General features: G+C 44.0%; 1 long non-coding RNA gene across 1 annotated transcript; it reads left to right on the top strand.

Moving 5' to 3' along the window:
* The first annotated feature begins 497 nt into the window (after positions 1–497).
* Positions 498–11,167, top strand: LOC140063999 (uncharacterized). Its single transcript, XR_011847679.1, has 3 exons — positions 498–2,245; positions 6,514–6,621; positions 8,925–11,167. It is a non-coding gene; the product is annotated as an uncharacterized lncRNA (long non-coding RNA).
* The last annotated feature ends 7,544 nt before the right edge of the window (positions 11,168–18,711 follow it).

Raw genomic sequence — 18,711 nt, forward strand, 5'->3', positions numbered from 1 at the left:
ATCTGCAGAAGCAATTAAGCCTCAGATCAAACAAAGACCCGAGGCTACCATGGCAACCAATTGCCGCCCCCCGATGACGTTCAGGGGCGCGGCGATCAGAATAAAGATGGCGGCGCCCACGCGCCGATGTCTTTTAAGTGCCGCCGGCGACTTTGCCGGCGGCAATCAAAAGGTTAATAGCCGTGATCGGTGCAAGCACCGACCGCGGTTATTAGCGATGGGGGTTTGCTGCAATATGCAACAACCCCAACCTTTGTATGAAGAGGTAGAGGATCCATGCAAAAAAACACAAGAGATAGCGGCACTCACCCGGGAATGCATAAGACAGGGAGGTGCAGCACAAGAAAGGCTTCGGCGACGGGCCGTTTCGCGCACTCCTGCACTTCGTCTAGCTAGTTACGGCTAGACGAAGCACAGGAGTGCGCGAAACGGCCCGTCGCCGAAGCCTTTCTTGTGCTGCACCTCCCTGTCTTATGCATCAACCTAAATAAAGAAGATTCCCGGGTGAGTGCCGCTATCTCTTGTCTTTTTTGCATGGATCATCTACCTGGTTAAACAGCTGAGCACCACCCATATATTCTAATCATATCAAGCCCGAAGTGCTGTGCCTATGTTTCTGCCATCAATTACCCCCGCTCCTGGTCTGGCAGTGCTGACATCCCCCTAGGTGACTTGCCAGTCTCCGGCGGTTTTCTATTCTATTTGACTTTGTATGAAGAGGACTCAGCCCGTGAGCCCTCTTCATACATCCCCTGTACCTCTGCGCCGCAGAGCTACGGCGCAGAGCGTTAAGGGGTTAAAACTACAAAAGTGCTTCAGGAATGATACCTTTATTGGTATACAAAATATATGGTATAAAAATTATATTTTTCTGGTTAGCCAATAAAGGTATCATTCCTTAAGCACTTTTGTAGCTTTTACACAAAAGTATTTACATCAGATATTTTATTTTTCCTGGCTAACACAGTACTTCTACAATTTTCTCAACATACTATACCAGAAAGTGTGGGAGCTGTAGCCAATGCCATTGTTTTTGATAGGGTTTTACTACACTAACCTCTTGCTGACCAAGAGGGTGACTATGCTGTGACAAACTATTCTCACGACCATTTTAAGCCCTACATTTAATTAACACAGCAAAGCAGATTTGCTCAGACCTGAACAACTTTGACAGTTCACTGAAGTATAAAAAAGTTTTATATACCGTAGATGTTTGTGTAAAGACAGAGTGTAGTTGTTCATTTTAGCATAATATATGTAATAATATGCAATACTTTTTTAAGCTTGTTGGAACAAGAATTTGTATGCCCTCCCCCAGTAGCCACGGGTTAAAGAGCATATATATGTATTTACATTCCTCATTGCTCTTTCAAGCTCCCGTTTCCTTCCAGGCCCTTGCTGAAAGGTCATGTTCTTTATAAAAATAACCTCTCTGTTTCTCTCCCTTCCCTTCACCCATCCTGTGCTCTGCCTCTGACACCACAGCGGAGGGAGCTGGCGCAGCGGAATGGGTGTTAGGCGACAGGAGCAGAATCCTGGCCCTAGGGCGAGCAGTGGGGGAGGTAGGAGCAAGGCACAGAGAGGAAGGATGTCACAGACAATAACCATCACCTCGACATCCCAGGCTCGCCATCGAAGGCCGCTCTCATGTTGGTTTTTAAGACACAAACTCCAGTGTCCTTGCTATATATATACAGTTTTTTGCATATCATGGAAGCTAGGAGAGTAAATATATTGTATCTAACATATGTCTGAGATTTTGCCCTTATATAGTCCTGAGATAAGTCCTGACATCATTTAATAGAAACGTTGTAGGATATCAAAGGAAAGGCCAGACTACCTTTAAGTAATGCCCCAATAATAAATTGTAAGGAATATTGCAACAGATTAATTCTTCTAATATTTCAATAGATTCCTGTGCCCAGAGCTGGATTAACCATGGCACCGCAATCTGGATTATTTCGCAGGGGACCCTGGCATGGTGCTCCAAGAACAGCAATTAACAGGCTCCTGCTGAGCCCGACGATGGGCCCCGGCTGACACCTAGCACCAAGGCAGGGGCCTCTGTCCGTCCAGACAGGAAACTCCTGCCTGTGATTGAACAGTGCTCCATGCGACCGGAAACGGCTTGAGCACCATTACTGCAGATGGAGTGATGTGGCTGGAAGACAACCCCGTCATCACGCAGCCGTGCACCCCTTCCTGTCTGGCAGCAGGCGGAAGAAAGAGAATGCGGGAGCCATTGGTGAGTACTAATAGCAGTAAAAAGATGGTGGGGGCCCAATAAATTAAATAATTAATTGTGTGTGGGGGGGGGAAGCATTATGGGGGAGGGGGAAGCACATGAAATAATTCATGATGGTGGGGGCAGCAAATGAAATAATTCACTATGGTGGGGGCAACATATGAAATATTTATTTCTGGTGGGGGCTGCATCTGAAATAATTAAAAGTGGTGGGGCAACATACAAAAAAATTAATTGTGGGGGAGGGGCAGTATATTAAATAATTAATTGATGGGGGCCCTGTATATTAAGGGTGCAGTCACATGTACCGCTATTGCTGTCTTTAACTGGAAATGCTAATGAGATCAGGCCAGGGCCTGGCCCCTGCAATAGCGGTACATGTGACAGTAACCTACATTTACTGGGAGCACGGACCCAGTAAATTAAATAATTAAATGGGCTCAGCATATTGTCACGGGTGCTCCCGCGATCCCTGTCTCGGATCGCGGGCGCATCCGTGCTCCCCCGTTTGCCCCCGCTGCAGGCCGGTCTCTTCACTCACCTCTCCCGGCTCCTGCTCTCCCCCGGACTGCCGTGCGCGCGTGTCCTAGGGCTCGCGCGTGGCTCCTGCCGAAAATTTAAAGGGCCAGCGCACCGCTAATTGGTGCACTGGCTGAACCTCACTTTTAAGAATCCTGCCTCTTCTTGTGTCCCCTGCCGGATCTTTGTGCCTCATAGCCTTAGAGAAAGCTTCCAAGCGAGTATTCCTGCGTTCCTGTGTATTCCTGCGTTCCTGTGTATTCCCGCTCCTGAGTCCTGTGTTGCCGTGTTACCTGAGTTCCTCCGTGTTGCTGTGTGCCTGTGTTCCCGTTCCCACCTGCCTGGACCTCCTGTTGCTGACCCCGGACTTGGACCTGACGTTGCATCTCTGCCGCCTGCCCTGACCCTGTGCCTGGACCTGCCTACGAGATTGTCATCCGCTAAGGTACCTCAACCTTGGCTGCCACCGTGGGCTAGTCACACCTGGGAACGACCTAGTGGTATCCTGCCGCAGCAAGTCCAACCCGCTTTGCGGCGGGCTCTGGTGAATACCAGGTGCCGCTGGGCTCCGGTTCCGGGTGTTGGCTAGTTCCATCTCCCGCGGTGGTCCGGAGGGTCCACTGATCCTAACACATATATAATATATGAGGTGGCCCAGTATATATAATACATGCTACTATTATGGCATGGATCTGTTAAGCATGTATGAAGAAGCATCACAGAGTGAGCTCTCATCATACAGAGATGGGTATTAGCAGTGGGTGTTTGCTGCAATATGCAGCAAAATCTAAGATTGGTACAAATATGCGGGTGTCGGTGGCAGTCAAAAGACAGTGACAGCTGCCATCTTTGTTTCGATCATCGCTCCCCATTTGAGAGCAACAATCCATCGACATTACAGCCTGGGTATGTAAGAAACTGTGATGTTTTGGACCACTGAAAGGTACGTAAGTCGCTTAATTATCCTTTTTAGACACTCCTAGAACAAAGTGATTTAAAGTTGTCCACACAACTTCCGGATATGGCACAACAATAAATCACAACCCTGAATAGCTATAAGACCCATTTAACTAGCCTCAGTGAAACTGAATATTATCAACCCAATAAGGCTACTACCAGTTCTCTTTTAATATAAGCCCGTTCCGTAACGGTATAATATAAGGTGAGGAACCAACACAGCATCATGTATATAACCGAGATTTTGGGGTGCGTGGATCGAGATAAAAGAGCAACACAGGTTAAATTTTATATTTAATTGCCTTAAAGGAAACCTACCATATGAAATTGTAGGTGTAAGCTGCAAATATCGAGCACCAGCTTACTTTCGTTTAAAACGAGATACACTGTATCGCGGTTTAAACACTTTTTAATCTTTATACCCGAAGCAGTTTCGGCGCACCATGCGCACGATCTTGCTCGCGTGACGTCACCGGCTCTCCAGCACTTCCTATGTAGGTGTGCACATGGTCGTGCGCTTCGTGTGCCGAAGCTGCTTCGGATATAAAGATTAAAAAGTGTTTAAACCGCAATACAGCGGTTTATGACACTAACGAAAATAAGCTCCGGCACCAGCTCACCCTGAGCTGGTGCTCAGTATTTGCAGCTTACACCTACTATTTCATATGGTAGGTTTCCTTTAAGGGCATTCTAGACAAACTGTACACACAATAGATATATATATTTATATATATATATATTTATATATATATATATATATATATATATATATATATATATATATACACACACACATATATATATATTTACAGTTAAGCAGAGTACAAATACACAGATAGAACTACAAGTATTAGCAATCCTTATGTTAGTTACCGTACGTGTGGGCCTAATGGAATCTAATAGTCCACACCTTAAGATCTTTCCTCTGCACTTGATGATAAATTGTTTCCCAGACAAAAGACGAAAGCATCAGGGGTGTTCTGATTATATTAGGTGCAGACACACCTCTGCACACCTCTAGGAGTGCTTATAGGTTGCTCCTACCTGGTATTACATCCAGAAACTTGGATGTCAAAAGGGGAAGTCATAGGGTCAGGGTTCTGGTATCACTAGATCCGGGTGAATCCCTGTATTGCATTGATACCAAACCTGACCCATTTGGTATGGTACCATCCCAAGTTATGTATATCTCCGGACTTAAGGGTGTTAGAGCTTTGGGAATTGGGACACTGTGATCCCCTGACGATAACAAATCCAAAAATGTAGTTTCCATTGGGCTGAGATGGACCATAACTTCATAACCAACATATTGGTCCGAAAGTTTTATGACTCACTGTCTCCTGTTTAAGAAACTGAGGGAGATCCATACCTCTGTACCAAAGGACAATTCAGTAGGGCACACCATTGGCCCTTGCTCCCAGGCTCGCTTGGAGTCGGAGTCCAAAGGAGACTCTACCACCTATTTCTCCTGAACTTTCAGGAAAGTGTCGGTGTCCAACGATGCTGGAAACCCCTGGCTGGACGTGGCACTTTCCCAGCGTCACTGGCAGGCCCTCCTACCTGAGACCACTGACTCAACATGGTGAGAGTACAAGAAACCCCCATGTCTTCTGCCAGTTTCACCGGATCGGTCTCCTGGCCTCCATCTAGCCTGGCAGCCACTTGATCAGAAGGGAGGAAGTCAGCGAGCCCCCAAGGGCTACAAGGCTCCGACTGTGGGTCCCAGAGGCGATGGTCACTGTGACCACAGGTAGCGTCCACTTCCTCTCCAGCTCTGACCCAGTTGTCAAGGCAGACCGATAGACCCTGTCCTGGACAGTCCGGCTGAGGGTAAGCTCTGCATGGAGTCTGTACCTGGAAGCTTAACAAGTCCAGGTATTTTCCCGTCCTCCCCTACAAGCCCTTTCCTCACAGCCTCTCCCTACACTAGGAGTCTCAGAGGACAACCGGTATCAAAAGGCTGACAGGCCCCTCCTTATAGAAGCCTGACCCCATGCTTGGATGGTCACCTCCCCAAGAGCAAAGTGGGACCCAAGACCCTACCTACCCCCACATTCCTGGCAGTAGGTATGTCACACACATTAATAACATTGACAATATCAACATCACTGTCATAACAATCAATCACAGTATCAGCTACAGCGGCAGGCTCGATATTGCCATCTGAGGAATCAGTCCCGGATAATTCTGGGGTCACATTCTGAGACACTAATCACCCCAAGTCTGTTCCTAGCACGACACTCACATGAATGTCAGATGACACCCCCACCTCCCTCACACTTCTCCCCGTACCCCAGTCCAAGTACACCTTGGCAATAGGCAGTGCAGGTTCAGTTCCTCCAATTCCAGAAACAGTGAGGATTTTCCCGGGTATCAAATCCTATGGGGACACCAGTTCAGGCCGTACAAGGGTCAGCCCAGCCCCACTCTCTCTCAGTCCCATGGCCATGGCCTGGCCTATGGTGACGGGCTGCAAACTATCATGGGACCTCCCACCATACCCACCCACAAAAACAAAGAGGAGTTGGTGTCAGGGACAGTCCTGGGCCTTTCTGGTGCTGTGGACATATGGCATTGAAGTGTCTGGGCTGACATAAATGGGGTTCACCCAATGATGTGGAGAGGGGAGCATGAGCAGGTAGCCCCTTGGGTGCAGGCGTAATAGGGATGGTGTTAGTCTTACCCCCTCTCCAACCAGAAGGTCTCCTGGTTGCTGTACTCATCTGCCAGGCCAGCTGTTTCCAAATTTTACTTTGGCTTCCAGTCACAAATGTGCTTCTGTAATTCTTTAGGTCAATTGCACAAAAACTGCTCGATAGCGATACGTTCCTTCAGCTGCTGGAATGTGACAAGTCCCAGTCCTGAGGTGCACTGGTGAAGAGACATCAAGGACTTCCCCTGTAAGTCATTGGATTACACTGCATCCTCTGTGCAGGACTGGTATCTACTACTATATGGTCACTATAAGGTGGTAAATACTGGTCTGTGTGAATAGGTTATCATTTAGTATTGCAGTATTATCCAGTCATTATTGTCCTTTGCAGGGTGGTGTTTACATAATAACAATATGGCAATAAATATCATCAGTAAATGGAGTTTATATGTGGTAATTTATTAGTAATACTGTCTGTGTATAGAGTCTAGGATGGTAGGGGTCTGGAGTTAGTCTCTTGTGGGGATTGAAGTGAGTCCATGTAATGAGCCATAAATCCAGGTGCAATATTGAGCCCTTGTGTCAGTGACTAGAAGGTCATCATCAGTTTAAACTCCCAGGTTTTCCTTTCACTGTTGTCCTTAAAGTCACCTTTCAGTATTAGGACCTTTAAATCCTTCTCGCTGTGGCCTGGTCCAGAAAAGTGTTTTCCCACAGGTGTGTCCATCCCCTCACTTATGGTGTGTCTGTGAGAGTTCATCCTGCTCTGAAGTTTTTGTTGAGTCTCCCCAATGTATATATTATTTTTGTGCACAGTATCATGTACATTGAAGGATCTACAGGAGAATGTGCCCGGGATTTTATACTCCTGTTGTGTGTTGGGGATGTGGACTGTGCTTGATGATAGAACATGGGCACAAGTCTTGCATCTTTTGTTATGGCAGGGAAAAGTGCCTATCTGTGTAGATTGTGAGAGGGCACTTCTTACCAGGAGATTCCTCATATTTGGTGGCTATTTGTAGGCAAGGCGGGCTAGGGTCAGGAATATGTCCTCTAGTCTGTTGTCCTTATGAAGAATGGCTTGGAGATCTGCTGCAATTTTCTTTAAAATCTTCATTTGTGGGTTGTACATGACCACCAGGGGTACTCTGCACTTGTCCTCTTTCTGTTGGTATTCCAGCAGGCTGCTCCTTGGAATCCTTCTAGCTCTGTGGATCTGTCTATCTATAACCTGGGGGCGATATCCCTGTTGTAAGAATGTTCTTCTTAGTGATAGAAGGTGTTGTTCTCTATCCTCACTCTCTGAGCAGATCCGGATGCATCTCAGAGCTTGGCTGTAGACAATAGATTTCTTGATATATTTTGGATGAAAACTGTTCCACATCAGGTACGCTGGACGACCTGTAGGTTTTTGATAAATTGTAGTTTGTATGCTGTTGTCCTTAATGTATATGGTTGTGTCCAGGAAATTTACCTTAGATTTTGAGTAGTCCAGGGAGAGTTTTATGGTAGGATGGAATTTGTTATAACTTTTGTGGAAAGACAACAGTTCATCCTCAGATCCTGACCAGATAATAAGCAGGTCATCAATATACCGTAAGTATGCTAGAGGTTTAGTGGCGCAGGTTGCAAGAAACTCCTCCTCTAGTTTTGCCATGAACAGGTTGGCATACTGTGGTGACATTCTGCTTCCCATACACTGCAAGTAAATGTCCTCAAATTATCTTGTTGTAACATCCCTCAAATATTGTGTTTTTCTCTCAGTGCTTCATTTGTATCCATGCCTGAAGAAAGGGCCTGTGTACCCTGAAAGCTTGCACCAAATATAATTTTTCTGGTTAGCTAATAAAGGTATCATTCTTTAAGCACTTTTGTAGTTTTTACACAAAAGTATTTTTGATTTTTCCTGGCTAACACGGTACGTCAACAATTTTCTCAACATACTATGCCAATTAATAAGGTATCCACGCGCTTCATGTATTTTTTCCCTGCCATGCTACTAGCCACCTGTATACTTCCAGGACTTCCAGGTATAGCAGCTCTGTAGGGAAAAGAACAGGCAGCGCTGCTTAGCTAATGAATTGTAGCAGTATCTTACAGCTGGATCTGGCCACTCAAGCAGTATTACAGCTCTGTTTTAGTGCTAAGGCAAGGATGCAAGCATTGGGCCCCCTTTCCTTAGTATCAATGAGGACTTATTGTTCACAGGATTCTAGAAGTGCTGATGATACAGTGACCGGTGAAGAACCATCTGGAACATACATTCCACCAGGGCTAAGTCAAGGATTCAATGCTTTTCTGTTTCTCTTTATCACAGTAATATGTCCAATATGTGTCAATAACTTCACCTTCACTGGGCAGTCTCAGTGCCCCATGGAGTTTTGGACTCTTAAAGTCCCCTTAATGTCACGCTTTCCTTTTTTTTCTTTTAAATTCTTTTCTCATACTATGTATCACACACTTTTTGGTATTTTGTACATTAACAATTAAGATTGTTGCCTTACTTATTTCTCTTAGCTTACGACCGTATATTGTCTGTATATATCCTAGGAGTGAACTAATCACAGCAGAATCCTGAAAACCCTGGATAACTATCAGCATGGGTAGATACCTTGTAGTTATCTCCACCATAATCTACATCCAAAACTGACCTGAATCGGACATAATATGCTGAAGAATTTCTCCCTTCCAACAGAAGAAGACTTACCTTAGAAGTACTTCTTCCAGCTCTGCAGTATTGGCTTCTCTTCAGACGGAAGACATCTGGGACTTCAAGAATTCCAACATTATTTTTACTGTTCTTGTTACATCTTTCCCTAAGATCATATTGATACAATCTCCTCAACTGAAACGGGCCCCATTTCCCCTGTTCTAAAGGACCTTAGAGACTCCAATTGATTACATATGAATTGACTCCAAGATACTTACCATTACTAACCATTTTCCACATGGACAATGAATGTTGATCATTATTCCAAGATCTTTACACCTACCCTGGCTGCCCTCGATGCTCCTAATCTAGCATGCACCATTTGGGACATAAATGTTATTATTATCTTTATATTACTTCTTTTCTTTTATGGTACCAGTATATTTGGGATAGATGTTAGTGCGCCTATTTAGATCCCCTGGTTGTCTCAATTCATCTAAGATATCATGGCTATGAAGCATTTTTTTTAATCTCACGGGCATCTGGTTTTTAGATGGAAGGATGATTTCTTTATTTATTAGGGATTCGCAATGGTTACATATATGCCGCCTTGACAAGTAGGTTTGCTCACATGGTATGTGGTATATTTATACATATTAAACATTTGTATGCTGCTTAGATTAGCGGTCTCATCCACATGATATGTGGTACATTTTAGTTGTAGGTACACTTTGTACTCAACTGGGGCTGTGTCACTTATATATTTTTTTGACATATGGATGACACTTTCCTTATTTATGGTTTATATCAAATCTTGTTTACTTAATTGCATGTTTACACTTTTACTTTTTACAATGCTGCTATAATTTTATTGTTTGCACTTGCAGTTTGCATTTTGATCATTGTCTTTCTACAATGCATCCTTATCCGTTTGTAATCCTATGCTCGGTTGCCTGTGGACGTATACACATGGCCACATATTTTGATAAATCTAAACTGCCATATCTATTTTCCTTCTTGCCATCGATATTTAATAATATATATAACTTTTTAAAATGTTTATAATCTATGATTCTTTATTCTGTGGTCAGAATCATATTTGTACTATTTCTTGGTTTGTACTCCTATTGATATCTTATACGCGAGTACCTTCAATTGCTAGCACTTGCTGTTCTGTATGACCACAACAGTGTTTTTATAAGCCTACTTGCTTTGCCGATTCATTAACAATACCTATATATTTACCTTCCTTGATACCATATGTTTACTTTGGTATATACTACCTATTCAGGAGGTCACCTTTATTATTCTGTTGTATATCTTACATCTCGTTTGCTTCACATGAATTTGGCAATAGTTTTGAGTCTATCCAGTAGGTTTGCGCCAATACATACATACCAAATAGGATGCATTGTAAGCAGCAATCCTGTTGCTGGAGACATAACGTGTACCACACCTCCCATATCTTCACCACCCCGGGCCAATGCTGTGATTATCTGACCTTGCTTGCTGCTATCTGACTTGTAACGTATATTAGGGAAACTTGTGCAATTGTCTTTCCTTATTATTTTTTTAGGTCTCACAAGTACTCAGTTGTAGATCTTTTCATTGGTGTTTATGTTTGACAATGCGCTCCTATATACCCTAGCGCAGTGATGGCGAACCTTTTAGAGCCTGAGTTCCCAAACTTCAAACAAAAGCCACTTATTTATTGCAAAGTGCCAGCAGAGCAATCTAAGCAGTAATTTATTTCTCCTTGTTCTTTGACAACTTTCAATCATTCAACCTCCTAAAGACACCAACACAGTTGAAAGGAGGAGGGCAAATTCGCCTATCATTGTAGGGAGATTCTGTAGGAAGATTCTTTGAGTCCTGTCTGGTGAAGTTCATGCTGGGATGATGACCTGGGTGCCCACAGAGAGGGCTCCGAGTGCCGCCTCTGGCACCAGTGCCATAGGTTCGCCACCACTGCCCTAGTGGTTGTGGATATACATATTATCATACTAATTCACTGTGAGATGGTGAGGGTCAGATTTGACCCTAATAGGAGGTGTTTTGTTGCTTCATGTACCTAGATGAAGCAACGTGTGAATTTGGAGGTACTTTGGTACGTTTAAATTGTTTTTATTATTGTTTGTGTGGTATTCTTTGTATCTATTTAATAAACTTTACAATTTGTTTCCTGGTCTCATGACACATAGTACTTTTTCTTCGTGTTGAGTATTATTATGCGTTCATAACCAGTAGTACTGCTGTGCCAATTTTCCAAAGCCAACAAGTAGTGAGGAGCATGTTGAGCAAAATTTGGGTTTGATGGGTTCTCCAAATACTGGGAAAAAATTTGGCTCGGGACCCAGACTTTGGTATGAACTTTGACCTAACCACAAAACCCATTGAATTCAACAGACTAAAATTTTAACACCCTATTATGGGCACGCTGGCCCTTTAAATCTAAGAATGCCAACGCGCTGGAGCGAGGAGACTCTCGGACAAAAGCAGGTAAGCAGGGCTGCAGCAGGCGGGAGGAGGCACACAGGTGCACCTGCGACCCGGGATGGAGGTTGCAGGAGCACATGTGACAGTACCCCCGCCCTCCCCCTCGTCTTTGTCTGAAGAAACCTTTGCAGGAGAGTATGGTCCAGGATGTTACCCTCAGGCTCCCATGAACTCTCCTCAGGCCCGAACCCCTTCCAGTTGACAAGGAAGAACGCTTCCCTCTCACCATCTTCATATCCAGGACCTCGGGATGTGCATAGTGGGATGTGTACATCGGGATGTGCATCGAATGGACCAAGGAAACATGGACCTAGTCTGTAGCTGGGAATCTTCAGCCAGACATATCTGGAAGACAGCCACACTTTATCACCTGGAGAAAAAACTGGAAGAGGTGTGAGTTTCTTATCGGCCCAAGTTTTGGTGCAGGCCCGAAGTAGAGATTAACGAGTCTGTTCCCAACTCTTCTATGGCAAGAACATCAGCAGACATGGAGAGTGGAAGAGGTGGGCGTGGGTGCTGTCCTTAGACTATGAAGAATGGAGTGGAGCCAGCAGATTCCAAGTCCAAGGAGTTGTAGGAAAACCAGTCGTCCTGACAAGCAGAGACAAAATGACGGAGAAAACTGCCCAGAGTCTGCTTAACTCTCTCTACTTGTCCATTGTACTGTGTGGATGGTATGCAGTGGAGAAATCCAGCTTCACTTGAAGTTGACTGCACACGGATCGCAAGAACTTGGAAACGAACAGAACCCCACAGTCTGAGACGATGTGCTGAGGAAGTCCATGAAGCCGGAAGATGTGGCGGAAGAACAGACTGGTGAGATATGGAGCTGATGGCAAACCTGGCAGAGGAACAAAGTGCGACATCTTGGAGGACCGGTCTGTTACCACCTAGATGACAATACGTGATAAAGTCCATGGCCACGTGAGTCCATGGACAGCTGGGTATCGTCAATGGCAGAAGAAGACCGGCAAGTTTGAGATGAGATGGCTTGTTTCGGGCACACATCCTTGACCGGATCTGGCCACCTGTAGAAAGAGGAAATGAGAGTGACAGAGCGTTGCACCCTAGGGTGCCCAGCCACAGGAGAGCAATGTCCCCAAGTCAATAACCTCCGAAGAGCAGGACGACAGGCAGCAGACGTTCAGGCAGAACAATATGTCGAGGAGCCAGTTCTAACAAAAAAAGAAGAGGGACCAGCGAGCCTGTTGTGGGTTGAGACACTGGGTAGTCTGAAGATACAAGAGGTTCTTGTGATCCGCATAGACACAGATCAGATGACGAGCTCCTTCCAGAAGATAATGCCACTCTTCCAGAGCAAGTTTTATGGCCAGTAATTCCCGATCTCCTATAGAATAGTTCTTCTCTGCAGCTGAAAAGGTATTTGTGAAGAAACCACAGGTGAACATTTGGCCTTTGGGGCCTTTCTGCGTGAGAATGGCTCCAGCTCCCACGTAGGAGGCGTCAACCTGGAGTAGCAACAGTTTCTCAGTATCAGAGGCAAATGCTGACTTAAGCTTAAAGAATGCCTCTTAAGTCGCCGTAAGCCAGAGTTTAGGATCAGCGTCATTCTTTGTTAACGCCACAATAGGAGACATGAGGGAGGAGAAATGTGGTATAAAATGCTGGTAGTAGTTAGCAAAGCCCGGGAATATCTGGATAGCATGAAGTCCTTAGACGTCTCTGTTGTGAACTGCATAGGCATCAGCTGGATGTGAAGGCCCAGCATGACTTGGTGTCTATGTCATATTTGGACAGCATAGATAAATGCAGTCTGGGTCCTGCAGAAGTCACTGTAGCCACTCGAGCGGAAGGTGCAGGAACTGGAGTCTGCTGTTGGGCGGCCAATAGCTGGTGCATAATCATAACCTCTGCCATTTTGTTTTCAATATGGAATGTTCTGTTGTCCATCCCTCTATTTCTTGTTGTAAGTTAGAGAAATCTGAATGTAGTTGTGAGTGGCTTGATACCCTTAGATCAGCAATTAGTGCCCTCATCAGGTTTACTGTGATAGGGTAATTCTGAGTAATCAGATCTGGATAAATATGGCATTTAATATAGTGTTCCTAAATTTTAAGGGTTTTAACTATCAGTTCAAGAGATCTCTTGTCTGGAGACAAAAATGCTTAAAGCCGACATTTTATTTCTCCAAGAGACGCACCTACAAGATTATGACATTTTCAGGTTTAAAAATAGGAATTTTTCCCATATAATGGGAAATGGGAAAATATGGGAAATATATTTAAAGGAAGATATATTCTTCTCAATTGTAACATAGCCTATACACTGGTTTCAATTTATTCCCCAAACAAGCAGCAAAAGAAATTCTTAACTGCTTAACACTCTGTGTCCGATATATCGTGATTGACCTAGCTGGCATCGGGATACACTGGATGTCAGCTGTAGCCAGTTGTGTGTAGCTGTAGCCAGTTGCGGGTGTTTAACCGATTAAATGCTGCGATCAGCGTAACTCGCCTGAAAGGGGTCTTTCCCCAACGATCGAGCCGCCCCGTGCCGTCTTCAGGGGCTGCCAACCGTTCACATGGCAGCCCTTCAGGTAGTACCCGTAAGATGGCGACAGGGTTTAAGATGGCATATGATAAATATCCCCCTATACAAATATAGCTGCACAAAAAAAGAAAAAGAGAGATAAGCAGACTTTTCAAATTAATGCCAAACTAGTGGAGTTAAAGGAAACCTACCATTTAGAATGGCCGGGGTAAGCTGTAAGTACCGAGCACCAGCTCAGGGTGACCGTTATCGCGGTTTTAACACTTTTTAAACTTTAGAGCAGGAGAGGCTTCGGCGCTGCGCGCGACCGTGCGCGCGCAACATCTCCGCCTGTTCTGGTCTAGAGTTTAAAAAGTGTTAAAACCGCGATACCGCGGTTTATAACACTAATGAAAGTAAGTACCGGCACCAGCTCACCCTGAGCTGGTGCTCGGTACTTACAGCTTACCCCTGCCATTCTAAATGGTAGGTTTCCTTTAAATATATTAAATAAAATATCATTCTTACAAGACAGAACCATGGATCTGTCACAATTACAAAACCAACTCCACACTATTAACATGTATAAACCTGAACTAGCGTTACAAAGATTGAAACTAAGCCACTACTGGCAAAGCAACAAATCTGGAGCATTACTAGCTAAGCAACTAAAAACTCAAATGCTCAAAACTAAAATCCCATACATTATGTCCTCAGATAGGAACAAAATAAAGGACCCACAAGGAATAGCAAACACATTTTCTAAATATTATTCACCACTCTATAACCTACAAAATGATCCATTAACTCCTCAACCAAATCTAGATGAAATAGAATCCTCTTTAAAAAGAGACAAATTACCTACAATTCCTAAAACACAATAGGCTTTATTAGTAAAACCAATTTCAGAAGTACAAATTACAAAGGTAGTTTTGTAACTAAATCTGAACAAAATCATCAGTCCCTGACGGACTCACTAACAACTTAAAAAAAAAAAAAAAAAAAAACCCTTACCCCATACATGACTAAAGTATTTAATAGCATATTCCACTCACAATACCGTATATACTTATCGCGCTGCTCCCCCAATGTCAGCGTGGGCACTCTTCTGTCTTCTTCCTTCGGTAACATCCTGCAGGACGCCACCATGTTTTTCTTCTGGCTGGCGCATAGAATGACGTCAGCAGCGGTTGCGCCATGCTATGCGCCTGCCGACCGGGAAGAACATGGCCGCGCCCTGCAGGATTTTACCGAAGACAGAAGACAGGCGCGGAAGCCAGAAGAGGATCCGTGCTGACATTGTGGGAGCAGCGCTGAGCATCGGGGCACATCGGAGTATATGCGTTTTTTTTGTTTGTTTTTTTTGTGCTGGGCTCGCTGTGTAGTACTGGGGACAGGCTGGGCTGTATACTACAGGGGGCAGGCTGGGCTGGCTGTATACTAGTGGGGGCAGGTTGGGCTGGCTGTATACTAGTGGGGGCAGGCTGGGCTGGCTGTATACTACAGGGGGCAGGCTGGGCTGGCTGTATACTACAGGGGGCAGGCTGGGCTGGCTGTATACTACAGGGGGCAGGCTGGGCTGGCTGTATACTACAGGGGGCAGGCTGGGCTGGCTGTATACTACAGGGGGCAGGCTGGGCTGGCTGTATACTACAGGGGGCAGGCTGGGCTGGCTGTATACTACAGGGGGCAGGCTGGGCTGGCTGTATACTACAGGAGGCAGGCTGGGCTGGCTGTATACTACAGGAGGCAGGCTGGGCTGGCTGTATACTACAGGGGACAGGCTGGGCTGGCTGTATACTACAGGGGGCAGGCTGGGCTGTATACTACAGGGGGCAGGCTGGGCTGGCTGTATACTACAGGGGGCAGGCTGGCTGTATACTACAGGGGGCAGGCTGGCTGTATACTACAGGGGGCAGGCTGGCTGTATACTACTTGGGGCAGGCTGGCTGTATACTACTGGGGGCAGGCTGGCTGTATACTACTGGGGGCAGGCAGGCTGTATACTTCATGGAGGCAGGCTGGCTATATACTACTGGGGACTTGCTGGCTATATACTACTGGGGGCTTGCTGGCTATATACTACTGGGGGCTTGCTGGCTATATACTGGGGGGGGGGGGTCTGTGATCAATGCATTTCCCACCCTCGGCTTATACTCGAGTCAATAGGTTTTCCCAGTTTTGGTGGTAAAATTAGGGGTCTCTGCTAATACTCGAGTATATACGGTAATTCCCAAATGAAATGTTAGAAGCAATAATAATCACAGTTCCTAATCCAGGAAAACAGCCAACATGCCCAGCTACACGTCAGGATATCATTTCTAACTATTTTAAATAACTAACAGAACCCGTCACGGATGTCCTCCATCCCAATTAATATACATGCTTATAAAAAAAACTGCTAGCACAACACATACCCACACATGTCATGACTACAAATAGGCAATAAAGATCACCACATTGGCCAATGACGTGATCATCTGTGTAACTTCCTCAGAAAACACACTATCACACATACCCAATATAATTAAAGAATTCAGCTCAGTAAGTTATTATAAAATTAATGAACCCAAATCTCTAATACTGAATATGGCCATTCCCCAAGCGTCTCAGGAGATATTAGAAGCTAAATTCCCATATATTTGGACTAAAGGGAAAATACCATACCTCGTTATTGTCTTAACTTATCCAATAAAAAACCTTGCAGTTACCAATTTTTCATTACTACTAGTACAATTACAAAAACATATTTAATCTTTCTCAATTACCCAATTTCTTGGCTTGGCAGAAGTGTAGCAACCAAAATGATATACTCTTACCAAAAATGTTATACTTTTTTAGAAACAATCCGGTTAATGTACAATTTACCACATTATAACGCATACCACAAGCCCTACAGAAATTTATATGGAAATGCCTGAAAGCTAGGGTAGCAGCAAAAATCTCATATTTACCCTCTAACAAAGGAGGACTACACGGCCCCATTATTAAAGCATATTACCAAGCTGCTCTGTTAGATCAAATTAAAACCTGGTGGTCCAACGGCCCTTCCAAACAATGGGTAAAAATCAAAACAGACTTATTAAACCAAACAAATATACACTCTCTTCTGTGGCAAATTGCAATATCAAGGGAAATTACCAAATGCATCTCACCTACTGTTAAAGCAGGCTTACAATTTTGGAATAAAGACTCCCCTACAAGAGAACTAATATCTCTCAATTTCCTAGATCTCCCAATAGGAATTATTCAAAGAATATTGCCCAAAATAGACTACTCCAACTGGATCTCCTTTAGTATAATTGCCATAAACAATATCTACTCCAATGGCAATTTGCATACCTTCCAGGGCATAAGAGAAAAATATAAAATACCAAAAAATGACTTTTTCAAATACCTTAAGCTAAGAGAAATCATATAAAACATAGATATGCATAGGAGCAAATCCAATTCTTTATTGGGAAAAAGAATTGAATTAGACATACAATACATCCACTTGGGATCACGCTTTCTCCCTAACCACCACCACCACATCTAAAATGCGCCAACCACCAGGAAACATCAAGAAAGCTGATCTATAGGTAGTATTTAACTCCATACAGAAACAGGAACCCTACTACATATCTGGTGGAAATGTATACCAATACAAATAATGTGGAAATCAATCTATGCAAAAATAAAAGCAATTGGGGCTTATTTACTATGGGTCATGGATCGCACTTTCGTCGGACTGTTCACGGTTTTTGATATTTGCGCAGCTTTAACAGGTATTTAACAGTGGTTTGCGCTGGGATTGTGTTGTACGCGATTGAATTGTGGCGCAGCTGCCCTGGCTTCTGTGCAAGAGAAATCGGGCGGTGTGGCGTTGGACGATCCGACTGATTCGGACTGAGTGCGGGATTTAAGAATCGAATTATGTCATAAGACATTGCACTTACATACACCAGGAAGAAGAAGGTGAACTCCGGGGGACCTGAGCGGGGAAGTGACCCATGCAGGATATCGGACGCACGTTCTTAGTAAATTGTGGCAGAGTGCATTATAGATGGACAAAGCACTTTCGTGAACTCTGTGGGACCGGGTAAATAATGTGCCCCATTATCTCTTATCCCATCCCTTGGAACCTGGAACCCAGGTATCACCTTACTATATTTAAGATTAGAGGATATCCAAATTTCTCACCTAACAGTTATTTCACACTTTTTGAACCTTATTAGAAACCTATTTGCAAAAAAATGCATCCCTTCCCTTCATGCAGGAAATTATGAATACAATTAATAATAATTACAAAATGGAGTCACTAATTTCTAACACTAAGGATTACCAAGGCTCTTTTGAAAATAAATGGGCAGATTGGACAAAATATTTATCTGCTCACAAATGCCAACATAATCTAAACTTTGTTCACCTGCTTCTTTTTTTTTCCAGTAGTACTTATTCTAAAAAGAATGTAAAAAATTAAGATTAACGGGCAATGTTATTGGTATTGTTTATGTACATTGTTCTATGTATTTTCTGTTCTACAGTATAATTATACAAGTAAACCTTAAGCTTGAATGTACAGGTATTGCAATACATAAAACGTGTTCCTCTTTTTAATAAAATCAATAAAAAGACTGATACAAAAAAAGTTATATTTATTTTGAAGAGCCAGATAGCAGGAACAAAGGACAAAATGGATACGGATTAACTGGTTGGATA

Source organism: Engystomops pustulosus, chromosome 6 (genome assembly GCF_040894005.1).
Source record: "Engystomops pustulosus chromosome 6, aEngPut4.maternal, whole genome shotgun sequence".
Classification (NCBI taxonomy): domain Eukaryota; kingdom Metazoa; phylum Chordata; class Amphibia; order Anura; family Leptodactylidae; genus Engystomops; species Engystomops pustulosus.